Genomic DNA, 14,281 nt, shown 5'->3' with positions numbered 1-14,281 from the left:
ACCCCTCGTGGGCTCTGCCTGATGTGGCGTCCTGTAATCCTGCCCCAAGATGCATTGGCCTCAACTATTTGAAGGATATTCCAGACATGCAGTAGTCTCAAGGCCTTTCCTTGCTGTGTCCTCTGTCTGAACACACTCAGTACATATGCCCCCCAACCTCTATCCCTCATGTGCCCAGTCCCCCCATGTGCTCCATCCCCCCATCCACCCCAACCCTGTCCCATCCCCCCAGTGCACCCAGTCTCCGCATGCACCCCGACTTCACACATGCCCCATTCCTCCAATGCACCCTGACCTTGCCCTATCCCCCAAATGCACCTAGTCTCCACATGCATGCCAACCCCACCCTCTCCTTGTCCCCGCAATGCTCCCTGATACCACACACACTCCATCTCCCAATGTGCACCATTCCCACACTTACTCTGTCCCCCCAACATATCCCGACTCTGCACCCACCCTGTCCCTTAATTGCCCCATCCCTGCTCCATCTCCACCTGCACCCCAACCCCAAACAAGCCCAGTCCCCCCAATGCACTCCATACCTGCTCATGCCCCATCCCTCCAACGGCCTGGTCCCCACCACATAACCCATCCCCACCAACAGACAGCCTATCCCCCCAATTCACCCCATCTCCGCACACACCCCATCCCATTCTCTGCTTTATTCTTGACCGCAGAGCTACGGCAATCCAGTATATTTTGTATTTTACTTTTACGGTTTGTAGGCACTCAATAATTTGTTGAATGAATAGAGGAATGAATGAGTGAAATGTAGATCAGAACTCAGCAATCTCCAGATTCTTCATCAACAGGGGTCCCTGCTGTCATTCATTTCCCTGACGAACTTCTTGAGAGATTTCTGAATAAAATTTATTCAGAAGTAATTCCTTTTTCCCACAAACATTAATGTGGCCAAACTGAATCAACATCGTTTGAAAACAAACTGAAGACAAGGACAGAGTTGGCTAAGTGCCCAGATCACAGAGAGTGCAAGGGGGCTCCCCCCAGGGTTGAAGAGTGGAATGCTCCCCCAGCTTCCCCTCAGCACAGCCAGGCATCTGCCCAGGATGTTTGAAATGTAAACACCAAATCTCCAGATGGAATTAGAAAGACTGACAGCACCAAATGTTGGCATGGACTAGCTGCTGGTGGGAGTGTAAAACGGACTGGTCACTGTGGGAGAATGCAGGCAGCTTCGTCCTATGTGTGGCCCACAGGCCCACCCCAAGGCGCTGACTTGGCGAGTTGAAAGCCTGTGTCCACAAAGGGCTTGTTCGAGTGTGGGAATGAATGGAGATGGCCGGAGCAGAGAACGGGCAGAGGCTATCTGCTCAGAGCTCGCTGCAGCAAGGGAGTGAGGGGCAGTCAGGGGTGGCAGAGCTTCCCTATGGGAAAAGGGAAGGCCCTGGTGTGCCAACAGAGGCTGTGGGCCCGCGGAGCTGGAACGGCTGACGAGCAGTGGGGTGTCCCGTGGGACGGGTTAGGGAGCATATTTGGCTTGCTCTAGTTGGTTCCAAGTTGGAAGCAGGACAAAAGATAGGGAAGCATCAGTTATTGATCAAGTCCTGTGGTTTGGGGCTGATGGCTAATTGCAGGGGTTGTTGTTTGGCTGCCTGGACTGTTGCTAGAGATAGCAGGCTGACATCCTGCAAGTCTGACTATAACAGGCTGGCTACTGGAGATGGTGGGTTGGTTTCTTGGGCAGGTGGCCAAAGGTTGTAGGTCAGATTTCTATTTTTACAGATGGTCTGTTTATGGTTTGTATGCTCACTGCTGCTTTCCCCATAACAGCCCAAACTGCAAATATCCCAGGGGTCCCTCGATAGGAGATGGATAAGCTAACTGTGGTCCGTCCACTCAACCAGCACTACTCAGCAATAAAAGGACTGCACCAGGGACACATGCGTCATGGGGGAGGCTCAAAAATGTGCCGAGAACAAAACCTCCCTTGGAAGTGCAGCATCATGTGATTCCACTGACATGAAGCTTTAGAGCAGGTTCAGCACATCTGTGATGGTTGGGGCATACAGCCTGACTAGGAAGGGGCAGGAGAGAGCTACCACAATTGTATGTATTTTTGAGAATTCATCAAACAGCAGGATTTGTGCATTTCACCACATGCTAATTTCACCTCCAAGAGGAAAAAAAAGAACCATAAATGATGTTGATGAAGGCGCTAGGGATGGGTGTGGCTGAGGTCTGCCACTTGCTTGGAAATGCATCAAAAATTAAGAAAGGCCAAGGGGTAGGGGGTGGCTAGAGGATTAGGGTGGGAGATTGATACCCAAAGGAAAAAGCACAGCAGAAGCTCATTGCAAATTGGGCATGTCCAAGGAGTGTTTACTGCAAAACTCTCAGTTTCCTGGTGCTGGGAAAACTGTACAGCTACATGTAAAAGAATGAAATTAGAACACTTGGATAGGGAGGTTGGGAGGGAGACCCAAGAGGGAGGGGATATGGTGTTATGTGTATACATATAGCTGATTCACTTTGTGATACAGCAGAAACTAACACACCATTGTAAAGCAATTATACTCCAATAAATATGTTTTAAAAAACCCTCACTTTCTGTGTTAGATATTTTCAAAATAAAATGTTGGAGAAAGCATGTCTAAACATAAAAGGGGAGGAGGGATCAGCATCCGCCAGCCTCCACTCAGATATGCTGGGGGTTTCAGGTACAAGCTCTTGGTACCAGCCTCTTACAATGGGGTCTCCATCCAACTCAGTCTCAGATTTCCAACTTGATAATTTTTCTCAAATCTATTTATAAATACTCCTGGAACCAGTGCCAAGAAAAGAACGCAGCACAACTGGCTGAGTGCCACCCACTAGGGGGTTAGCATCCTGCCCATGCCCATAGTGAACCATGAAATCTGAAATACAAAGAGTCAAGAGGAAATCATCCCACAAGACTTATCTGCAAGATGTGTATCAAAATATTATCATCTAAAAAAGAGAGAGAAAGCACAAAGAAAACATATCGAATGTCCATCTGTGGCCTAGTTGAGTGAACCAAGTGATATCCAAATACTGGAAGCCACAAAAAACATCCATGGTGATGACAGAGGGATAAGTGCTTATGAAATGTGGGGAAAAAAAATACAGACGCAAAACTGACATATTAAACATAGAAAGACCTCAACTACACAGAAGCAACACAGAGATAAACCCGGAAGAAAATGGGACAAAGTAAATATATATTTTTAAAGAGAGCTTCTGGAAGATCAAGTTACCGCAACACCAGGTGGAAAGAAATGAAAATGGGAAGAAGAAGAAATGGGACAAAGTAAATATATATTTTTAAAATATATATTTTTAAAGAGAGCTTCTGGAAGATCAAGTTACGTGCAACACCAGGTGGAAAGGGGAACATGGCAAGGAAACACAGCAGTCCGGTGGGAAGAGAGGGGTTTTTTCCAGAAAAGGCTGGGCAAAAGGAGAGTGCAGACCTGGCCCCCCTGCCTCCCATGCAGCCCCCAGGATTCTCTTCCCACTCCTATTGCCCTGTTAACTAAAAATACTTGGTTTTGTTGCTCCTCTGCTTTTCAGTTTTTTACTTCTTTAATTTCTGTTTATTATTTACTTTCTTTGAGTCTATTATGTCGTTACTTTGCTAACTTCTTAAGTCAGAGGCACAACTGTTTAAACTTTTGGTCTTTTTAAATAATATGACTAAAGCTATAAAGTTAACCCTAATATAAACCCACAACCAAATTTTGTTGTGTTTTCATTGTCATTTCATTTCTAAGTAGCTGATAATTTGTGATGACTTTTTTCTTTGACCCATGAGGTATTTAGATGTGACTTTCTTAACTTTCAAGTGATGAAGGATTTTTAGTTATCTTTTTATTGGTATCTTTTTAGGTAAAATTTGGTCAAAGGATATGGTCTGTATGAAACCAATTCTTTGAAAGTTGTGGAAACTTTAGGGTTGAGAACAAGGACATGTTCCATGTGTTTTTGATAGGAATGTGTACTCTTCAATCACTGAGTGCAATGGTTGATAGATGCTTTAGATCAAGCTTATTGATTCTGTTATTATCATCTTGTCTTTACTGACTTTTGTTGATTTGCCGATTAATGAGAGAGGTTTCTGTGTTTTTTTTCTCTGACATCAAATATGTGGTGCCTTTTCCAACAACCAACTCTCCAATTCTCTGACTCCAACCAGGTGTCCAACAGTTCAACCCAATTCTGAGACTAAGTTCCTGAGTTAGTGGTCAGACCCCACAGGTTCAAGGACTCAGCCCACAAGACGGCCCCCACTTCAAATGCCAATTGCCATGAGGCGCCCAGGCCATCAACACTTCTGTCCAACCTGGCTACAAATTCAGGGGTTCCCATGACCCCCTCCTCAGATTCGATTAATTTGCTAGAGTGACTCAGAACTCAGGAAACACTTTACTTAGGTTTACTGGTTTATGACCTGCATTCCAGATATAACTCAGAAACAGCCGAATGGAAGAGATATGTAGGGCAGGGTATGGGGGTTCAATGCATGGAGCGCACATGATCTCTCCAGGCACCACCCTTCCAGCACCTCCGAGTGTTCACTGGCCTGGAAGTTCATCAAATCTTGTTCCAGAGTTTTTATGGAGCTCAATCTCCAGACCCCCTCCCTCCCTGGAGGTTGGGGTGTGACTGAAAGTTCCCACCCTCTTATCACTTGGTCTTCATGGTGACTGGTCCCATTCTAAGGCCATCTATGGGCCCACCCTGTGCCACCTCATTAGCATAAACTCACTCCCAAATTAGGCATTATAAATATCAACTTTCAGATTCAGCATTTTAGATTTATCCACATATTTACCTTCCCCCCCCACGCACGTTCATTCTAATCTTGCATTTCATATTTTCCCTTATGGGATTTCTTCTATGGGACTTTCCTTCTGCCTTATTCTTGAGAATATTTAAATTCTAAACTTTTTGTTTGTTTGTACAATTCTGCACCCAATTCCGATGTGTAGGTTCTCTCCCCACACCAGGCAAGTCTCCAATACCACTTGGGTATCCCACAATTCAACCCAATTCTGACACTATCTACCTGGAGATAGCATCAGAGCCCACGGGTTAAGGGCTCAGTCCCCCAAGACTGCCCCCTCACCACTTCAGACAGCAATCACAAGTCTAAGTTATCACCTGTGCTTCTGACCAACTGGCTATAGATAGGTTTTTACAACCCTCCTTGGGTTCAATTAATTTGCTAGAGTGGCCCAGAGAATACAGAGAAACATTTTACTTAGTAGATTACTGGTTTACTATTAAAAGATATAACTCAGGAACAGCCAAATGGAAGAGATGCAAAGGGCAAGGTATGTGTGCCCTCTCTGGGCATGCCACTCTCCCCAAATCTCTATGTATTCACTGACCTGGACACTCTCCAAACCCCATCTTTTTGGGGTTTTATGGAGGCTTCATTGTAAAGGTATGATTGATTAAATCATTGGCCTTTGGTGACTGATTCAAGCTCCAGCCCCTCTCCCCTTCCCAGAGGTCAGCGAGTGGGATTAAAAGTTCTAACCCTCGAATCACATGGTTGAGTCCTCTAGCAACGAGGCCCCATCCTTCAAGGCTTTCTAAAAGTCACCTCCTTAACATAAAGTCTGGTGTGGTTGACAGGAGCTTGTTATAAATATTAACACACCTCTATCACTCTAATTACTTAGGAAATTCCAAGAATATTAGGAGCTCTGTGCCAGGATTAAGGACAAGACCAAATATATATTTCTTACTGAAAACCACAGTTATCTCAGATGAAAATGTCTTATTTCACCTCATTCGTGAATGACAGTTTTGGGTATACAATTCCAGGCTGATAGTTATTTTTCTCTCAGTACATTGAAGGCATTACTCACTTCCCTTCTGGCTTCCACTGATGCTTTTGATAAACCAATTTTCTTTTTTTAAGATTTTTCTCTCTACCTACTTTCAAGATCTTCCCTGTGTCTTTGGGATTATGGACTTTCATTAAGATGTGACGAGGTAGAGCTACAGACCCACTGGGCTTCCTGAGCCTAAGAAGTGACAACTTCCATCAATTCTGGAAAATTCTCAGCCATTATTTCTTTCCTCTGCCCCATGTTCTTTTCTCTCCTTCTGTAATTCCACTTAGATAACTATGTTATTATACTAAATCTTCTCACCCTTCTCCCATCTCTTACTTTGTATCGTATTTCCCAATTCTTCAGAAAATACACCCATGGACTTTTTTTAAAGAATATATTTTTATTTCTACAAGTTCTCTTTGATCTGTTTACGACCTGCTTAATCGTCTTTATAGTCTCTTGCTTCTTACTAATATTTAAATGCCTTACTTTATTCCTTTAAATATACTAAATACACTTATTTTTTATGCCTGGTTACTCCAATATCTGAAAGTTTGTAGGTTTGATTCTATGATTTTTCTGCTGACTCATGTTTCTTTTTGGGTTAAATTAGTGTTTCTGGGATTTTGGGGTTTTTAACAACAAAGGTATATCCCTTAGAACTTATTCTCTGTAAAACCTGAGTTGGATAAGGGTTTGTAAAGAAAGGTTTACACTTGCATTTGCCCGGTTTCTAGAAATACTACCACCCAGTGCTACCTTTTTTTTTTTTTTAACTATGACATACTTTCTACAAAACAAACTAAAGCCAATAGGAAAATCAGCAAAAACCTTCCCTAGTATCTGCACCAGTTCTCACAGTGATCAGTGTTTATGAAATTGGAAGCAAATGTAAAGATTAAACACTGACTGATCCCCCTCTGGGTAATGTGCACAAGAAGGCTGGCTTTAGAGCTCCTGAAAGTCAGAGCTTCCTGCAAGCTCCAGCGTTTCTGTGAAAACTGACTTGGTTGTCCAAGAAAAGTAGTACTTCTGTCATATGGCAGTCTCCTTTTAAAAGCACTGAGGTAAAACACGGAATGTGCATTTCTTTGGATCTGAACCAAATATTTTAAGGTCACAGTTACCTGGAGAACCCTGAAGACATTTACAGGACACATGATCTCCAAGCAGCATTTCAGTCGGAAGCTGCCTACGCTTAAAACACCATTGGCCACCTCCTTTCTCATTTACTTTATGGCTCCCACATAAGGTCACATGTCAGCACAGTGGCTCATGCTCAGGCCAAGGGACTGATGTCCCATAAATACCACTACCCAGAGAAGACACTTGGCTCGCAACTCTGGGCATCCACAGACAGTGAGAAGCCCTGAACAGTTTTTTAATATACTATATTCTTTTAAAGATTTTTTTTTTTTTTTGGCTTCACCGGGTCTCAGTTGCAGCACGTGGGATCTTCATTGCGGCATGCAAACTCTTAGTTGTGGCATGCATGCGGGATCTAGTACCCCGAACAGGGATTGAACCCGGGCCTCCTGCATTGGGAGTGTGGAGTCCCATCCACTGGACCAACAGGGAATTCCCACCCTGAGCGTTTTTTAATTCACAGCACAGATACTGGCAGCACCCTGGGCCAGTACATGGGCCCCTGTGTCCTTTATGTATATGTCAGGAAGACCTACTCCATTCTGGTCCAGTGGATGTCCTGCCTTTTTAATTTTGTTCACTCCAGGAGACTGAACCTCAGAACGGTGCTGCTCATCCAGCCTGACCACCTGCTCTCAGTTTGGGGGAACGGGAAGGGGTCAGAACTGCCTGGCTGTTTCCTTCCCTGAGGGGAGCCTCACCTCACTGGGCTGGCCAAGCCCTCAGAGCCCCCCATGTCTCAGTCACCTTCAATTTCCCAGTCCCTCTCTGTGCCCCATCTTCCCTTCAGGCTCCCAGCAGCTCCCCACCCCCCAGCTCCACTGTCCCCACCTCCTCCTGGAGTGACTCCTGGCTGCATCTGGCTGCAGGTTCTTGGAGGCGATACTGCTGCTGCCCCAACACCAGGATGGCTCCTTTGTCACTCAGTCATCCCATCCCAGCTCTGTGGGAACTGCTCACATGCCTCACAGGGACAGGCCTGTCTGCCTTTTGCCCTGGTCTGCAGACCACAGCTCAGAGTCACCAGGGCCCAATCTCCTCTGGACTCGGAGCTCCATCACAGGTCCAGGCCTCTGAGGCCTCTTCCCTTCTTGTCAGTCCAGCAAACTGAGAAACTCTGCTAAAGTCTTTTATCTGGTGTGCACAGGGAAAGCATCTCAATGTATCTAGTTTACCCAAAACCAAGTCCCAGCACCTTCCACTCAAAATAAAAACACAGTGATCCAAAACCTATGGGATGCAGCAAAAGCAGTCCTAAGAGGGAAGTTTATAGGAATACAATCTTACCTCAGGAAACAAGAAAATAAAAAACCTAACCTTACACCTAAAGCAACTAGAGAAAGAAGAACAAACAAAACCCAGAGTTAGTAGAAGGAAAAAAATCATAAAGATCAGAGCAGAAATAAATGAAACAGAGACAAAGAAAACAATAGCAAAGATCAATGAAACTAAAAGCTGGTTCTTTGAGAAGATAAACAAAATAGATAAACCTTTAGCCAGAGCCAACAAGAAAAAAAGGGAGAGGACTCAAATCGATAGTGTTACAAATGAAAATGGAGACGTTACAATGGACACCGCAGAAGTACAAAGGATCCAAAGAGACTTGCAACTGTATGCCAATAAAATAGAAAACCTGGAAGAAGTGGACAAATTCTCAGAAAGGTACAATCTCCCAAAAGTGAACCAGGAAGAAATATGAACAGACCAATCACAAGTACTAAATTGAAAATGTGATTTAAAAACGCCCAACAAACAAAAGTCCAGGACCTGATGGCTTCACAGGTGAATTCTATCAAACATTTAGAGGAGAGTTAACACCTATCCTTCTGAAACTCTTCCAAAAAATTGCAGAGAAAGGAACACTCCCAAGCTCATTCTACAAGGCCACCATCATCCTGATACCAAAACCAGACAAAGATACCACAATAAAAGAAAATTACAGGCCGATATCACTGATAAACATAGACGCAAAAATCCTCAACAAAATCCTAGCAAACCAAATCCAACAATACATTAAAAGGATCATACACCATGATCAAGTGGGATTTATCACAGGGTTGCAAGGATTCTTCAATCATATGCAAATCAATCAATGTGATACACCACATCAACAAACTGAAGAATAAAAACCACATAATCATCTCAATAGATGCAGAAAAAAAGCTTTTGACAAAATTCAACACCCATTTATGATAAAAACTCTCCAGATGGGACTTCCCTGGTGGTCCAGTGGGTAAGAATCTGCACTCCCAATGCAGGGGGCCCAGGTTTGATCCCTGGTCAGGGAACTAGGTCCCGCATGCATGACAAAACTAAGAGTCTGAATGTCGCAACTAAAAAGCCTGCGTGCTGCAACTAAGACCCAGCACAACCAAAGTAAATAAATATTTAAAAAAAACCTCTCGAGAAAGTGGGCATGGAGGGAACCTACCTCAACATAATAAAGGCCATATATGACAAACCCACAGCAAACATCATTCTCAATGGTGAAAAGCTGAAAGCATTTCCTCTAAGATCAGGAACAAGACAAGGATGTCCACTCTTGCCACTTTTATTCAACATAATTTTGGAAGTCCTAGCCATGGAAATCAGAGAAGGAAAAGAAATAAAAGGAATCCTAATTGGAAAAAAAGAAGTAAAACTGTCACTCTTTGCACATCACATGGTACTATACATAGAAAATCCTAAAGACGCTACCAGAAAACTACTAGAGCTCATCAATGAATTTGGTAAAGTTGCAGGATACAAAATTAATACACAGAAATCACTTGCATTCCTATACACTAACAATGAAAGATCAGAAAAAGAAATTAAGGAAACAATCCCATTTACCATCACATCAAAAAGAATAAAATACCTAGGAATAAACCTATCTAAGGAGGCAAAAGATCTGTACTCAGAAAACTACAAGATACTAATGAAAGAAGTCAACGATAACATAAACAGATGGAGAGATATACCATGTTCTTGGATTGGAAGAATCGATATTGTCAAAATGAATACACTACCCAAAGCAATCTACAGATTCAATGCAATCCCTATCAAACTACCAATGGCATTTTTCACAGAATTATAACCAAAACGTTTACAATTTGTATGGAAACACAAAAGACCCCAAATAGCCAAAGCAATCTTGAGAAAGAAAAACAGCTGGAGGAATCAGGCTCCCTGACATCAGACTATACACAAAGCTACAGTAATCAAAACAGTATGGTACTAGGAATTCCCTGGCAGTCCAGCGGTTAGGACTCTGCGCTTCCATTGCAGGGGGCACTGGTTCAATCCCTGGTTGGGAAACTAAGATCCCACATGCCAGTGGTACAGCCAAAAACAAACATAAAACAAAAAACAAACAAAAAGTAGAGTACTGGCACAAAAACAGAAGTATAGATCAATGGAACAGGATAGAAAGTCCAGAGATAAACCCACACACCTATGGTCACCTAATCTATGGCAAAGGAGGCAAGAATATACAGTGGAGAAAAGGAAGTCTCTTTTGTTCGTGGTGCTGGGAAAACTGGACAGCTACATGTAAGAGAATGAAATCAGAACACTCCCTAACATCACACACAAAAATAAACTCAAAATGGATTAGAGACCTAAATGTAAGGTCAGATACTGTAAAAGTCTTAGAGGAAAACATAGGCAGAACACTCTCTGACATAAATAGCAGCAAGATCTTCTTTGATCCACCTTTAGAGTAATGAAAATGAAAACAAAAATAAACAATTAAACTTAAATACTAATTAAACTTAAAAGCTTTTGCACAGCAAAGGAAACCATAAACAAAATGAAAAGACATCCCTCAGAATGGGAGAAAATATTTGCAAAGAAAGTGACTGACCAGGGATTAATCTCCAAAATATACAAACAGCCCAGGTAGCACAATATGAAATAAACAAACAACCCAATCAAAAAATGGGTGGAAGATCTAAATAGACATTTCTCCAAGAATGACATACAGATGGCCAAAAAGCACATGAAAAGATGCTCAACATCGCTAGTTATTAAAGAAATGCAAATCAAAACTACAATGAGATATCACCTCACACCAGTCAGAATGGCCATCATCAAAAAATCTACGAACAGTAAGTGCTGGAGAGGGTGTACAGAGAAGGGAAATCTCCTACACTGTTGGTGGGAATGTAATGTAAATTGGTACAGGCACTATGGCGAACACTATGGAAGTTCCTTAAAAAACTAAAAATAGAACTACCATATGACCCAGTAATCCCACTCCTGGGCACATATCCAGAGAAAAACATAATCTGAAATCAAACATGCACCCCAATGTTCACTGCAGCACTATTTACCATAGTCAGGACATGGAAGCAACCTAAATGTCCATCGACAGAGGAATGGATAAAGATGTTGTACGGCAAACTCCTGGGGCTGCCGTGAGGATGTCGTGACCGCCCCTCAGCCCCAAGATACCGCCAGGGCACAGCCCACAGCTCCCCTGACTGAGGTGTACACAGGCAGGATCCGGCCTCTCCCCTCCCCTCCCAGATTTTATGTGGGCAACCTGCTGCAACTGGTTCTGCCTGGATGGACAGCCTGAGGCAGCCTCACCACCCCATGAAGCCAGGTCGCAGGCTTATTCTATCCCTGGGTACAGCTCCTTCCCTTCCCCCACGGTCTCGGAACCAAGCTGCAAGGCCTGTGGGGCGCACTTCACAAGCGTGGCCAGGAAGGCCAATGGCCATGTGTCTCAGGACCAAGAGGAACCCATCTACCTGGAGAGCACAGCCAGAGCACCTACTGAGGGTGGACGCAGACCGTCAACTCAGAGGATAGCTGAGGCTGGAGGGCCTCTCTGTCTGACCTGACCAACCGGAGGACGTTGAAGGTCTAACTGTGTGGCATCTCAAAGAGATCCTGGCTCACAACTTCATCAACTACAAGCGCTGCTGTGAGAAGTGGGAGCTGATGGAGGGTGACGTGGCTGTACAAGGGTCAGAAGGGACTCCAGCAGCTGGTGTGTGGTGCTGAAGACCAAAACAGGGGAGCAGGGGAGCAGTGCCATCCAGCCTGGAGGAGAACCTGTGTCGGATCTGCATGGACTCGCCCATCGACTGTGTTCTGCTGGAGTGCAGCCACATGGTCACCTGTACCAAGTGTGGCAAGTGCATGAACCAGTGTCCCATCTGCCGGCAGTACGTGATCTGAGCCATGCATGTCTTCTGATCCTGAGGGCTTCTACTGGCTTCTTCAAGTGCTTTACAGGGACATAGCTCGAGATGTCTGGGCCCACAGTTAGCCAGCTTATAGAGGGGCAGGCTAACAAGAAAATCTGCAGTGTTCCTAAGACCAGGGCAAGCAAAGATGCTGTGTCACCTCTGGGCATGCCTGTCTTGCTCCAGAGGTGCACCTTGTGTCTGGCAGAGGCCGAGGCCAGTGGGAACTGGTACAGATCACACAGGCAAGTCCCTGTTTCAATGATCTTGGGGTGATGATGGTAACTGATGAAGCGAGGACTTTCTGGAATTTGGACCATATCTTCCTCCCTTCCTCTGAGAACCTAAACAGTTTCACCCTTCTTCCTGTAGCCCGCCCATCCCCCTGAGCTGCGTGCCTCTGTTTCACCCACCAGAAGTCCTGGTAGAAATGGCTCTCTTCTTCCCCAGCACATCTGGATTCATTTCTGGTCCCTCCAGCTTTCTGTGCTTTAACCAACCTTTGCTAAAGTCTGTTGCTGCATTACCTAAAATCCATGTGCTTCTTCAGATCAAAAAGGCGTTAGCTTACGAGACCAGTAGTGATCCTCCTTAGGACAGAATTTGGACCAGTAAACTCATTTCTGGTGAGAAATGAAACACAAATGCTACTGAAAAAAACTTGAAGTCGTTAAGAGTTGCTTCCTTAAGTGCTGGGATTGGAAGCTATCAGTCTCCTGACCTGCCCTTGGCAGTCAACAAAGCATCTGGCTTTCAAACTGCTGGGAAATTCCAGCCTCTGTGCAAGAGATGGTGCATGGATCATCTCTGTTTCTTCTCTTGGGGCCTGACTTGGTGCCATCCTTAATTTTAGCTTATGAGAAAAAGGAAAGCGTTGGGTGGAAGTAATGGCTTTCTGCTTGGCTTGACTTCTCCAACAAACAGCCTTAAACCACTTTCCCCTGAGCATGAGGTCCCTCCTTCCCATAGAGGTTTTAAACATGGTCTCACTGAAGGCACAGAGACTTAGGCAGAGAGAGCCTCACTCTTCTCTAGCCAGATTTCTTATGAAGTTCCTGGACACTGAGTATGTAAGACACAGCACCTAAGAGGTATCAGAAGGTACTGAATGAGGCTGGATTCAGCCCTTGAGCAGACAGCTAGAAGTCTTAGTTCCCCAGGTTGGTGGGGACTCCCTACTCCCATTTCCTTTCTCAGCCTACCGATTTAGGGTCAGGAAGAAGCCTTCTCTAAGCCCTTTAGGAAGGGCCATACAATGAGTAGGTGATGTTTCTGAGCCCTCCTAGGGTCTTTTCACCACCTAGTAGTCTTTACTACTAGTCTTTTCACCACTAGAAGAGCTTAAGTTTGCTGGAGAAGCTTAGCCAAGCACAAACATACATACTATGTACTATCAGAAAAGCTGTATGTGCCCCTATTACCACTGGATGAACTATGCAAACCCTTAAACACCTGAGAGCCTTGGCAGTCATCCCCACCCCTTGCAGCCAAGATCTCTCAGACCAGAAGAACCAATCATGACTTTGGAAAGCAGTGGGAAACCTCTAAGGGAACCTGTTTATTGGTACAGACATGCTTAATGCTTTCTCTCCATCAACCACTAATCCCCCTTTGGGGGAGTGAAATAATTTTATAAAGTAGTTGTCAGCTGAACACTGGATCATCTACCTTGACATTATACCAAGTCCTGGATGATTTGATTCTTGGCTACAGCCTTTGTAGAAACTGGGGGAATCAAGAGATTTCCCTGTAAAGACATCATCTTTCACCTTTCTGCTGGACAGTAAATACTACAGTTTACAGTGCCTACCAGATTAACAAAGGATTCAGCTACTCAATTCCTCTGTGAAACAGGTCTACATATATGCAGCTCAGTTACAACCTAGCGATAACTTCAGGGCAGAAGCTGGCTGTCTCCCTACTTAAAACTTGCTTTCTCTGCTGAGGCCTTACCTCTCCCTACCTCCCAATTTCCCTCTTAGACATGAGTTAATAATATTCTGATGGTTGGTTTGTAACCTCAGTAAAAATTAGAACTGATGTCATTTACTCATTTTGGAGAAAGAACTTGCCTTGAAGTCTTCTAACCTCTTTTGGTGAAGGTTTCCATTTAGGAAAAAAAGGTGCCCC

General features: G+C 44.3%; 1 pseudogene; it reads left to right on the top strand.

Annotated features, from left to right (window-relative positions):
* Positions 1–11,488: 11,488 nt before the first annotated feature.
* Positions 11,489–12,161, top strand: LOC112413217 (E3 ubiquitin-protein ligase rififylin pseudogene; annotated as a pseudogene).
* The last annotated feature ends 2,120 nt before the right edge of the window (positions 12,162–14,281 follow it).

Source organism: Neophocaena asiaeorientalis, unplaced genomic scaffold (assembly GCF_003031525.2).
Source record: "Neophocaena asiaeorientalis asiaeorientalis breed wild unplaced genomic scaffold, Neophocaena_asiaeorientalis_V1.1 scaffold241, whole genome shotgun sequence".
In the NCBI taxonomy this organism is placed as follows: domain Eukaryota; kingdom Metazoa; phylum Chordata; class Mammalia; order Artiodactyla; family Phocoenidae; genus Neophocaena; species Neophocaena asiaeorientalis.
The sequence above is the reverse complement of the archived record's forward strand: the minus strand, read 5'-3'. Positions and strand labels throughout refer to the sequence as shown.